Here is a 677-nt window from a genome sequence, read left to right as displayed (position 1 = left end):
TGGGCGTGTGTTGTAGCTGACTCCAGCAGCAGCCAGACCCTGCTTTAAATACACTTTGAAACCATGACAACACATGTATATCTATAAAGTCATCATTGAAAACAATTTAATGACTTATGTTCATCATAACTTGCTGCATATGGTGAACTGACAACTCCTCTGACGGTCGGATTTCTTAATGCTTACTGCATGTATGCTATCCTGACAGCGTATGGCTATCTGATAGAACACCGGCAATATCTGTCAGACACGTCATTACCATAAGATTTCATTTAATCAACACAGAATCATGACGTAGATCGTCATACACTTTGTTATTAACAGTTGTATGGCATCCTGACTTAGCAGTTAAGTGAGTTTTACACGGGCATGTGTTGTAGCTGACTCCAGCTGCAGCCAGACCCTGCTTTAAATACACTTTGAAACCATGACAACACATGTATATCTATATAGTTATCATTGTTTTCAATGCTGCATATGGTGAACTGACAACTCCTCTGACGGTCGGACTTCTTAATGCGCATGCGCAGGCATGGTACTCACTGCATGTATGCTATTCTGACAGCGTATGGCTATGTGATAGAACACCGGCTATATCTGTCAGACACGTCATTACCATAAGATTTCATTTAATCAACAACATAGAATAATGACGCAGATCGTCATACACTTTGTTA

Source organism: Poecilia latipinna, unplaced genomic scaffold (genome assembly GCF_001443285.1).
Source record: "Poecilia latipinna isolate Pla-1442-1.1 unplaced genomic scaffold, P_latipinna-1.0 Scaffold1486, whole genome shotgun sequence".
In the NCBI taxonomy this organism is placed as follows: Eukaryota; Metazoa; Chordata; class Actinopteri; order Cyprinodontiformes; family Poeciliidae; genus Poecilia; species Poecilia latipinna.
This window is presented reverse-complemented; position numbering follows the sequence as displayed.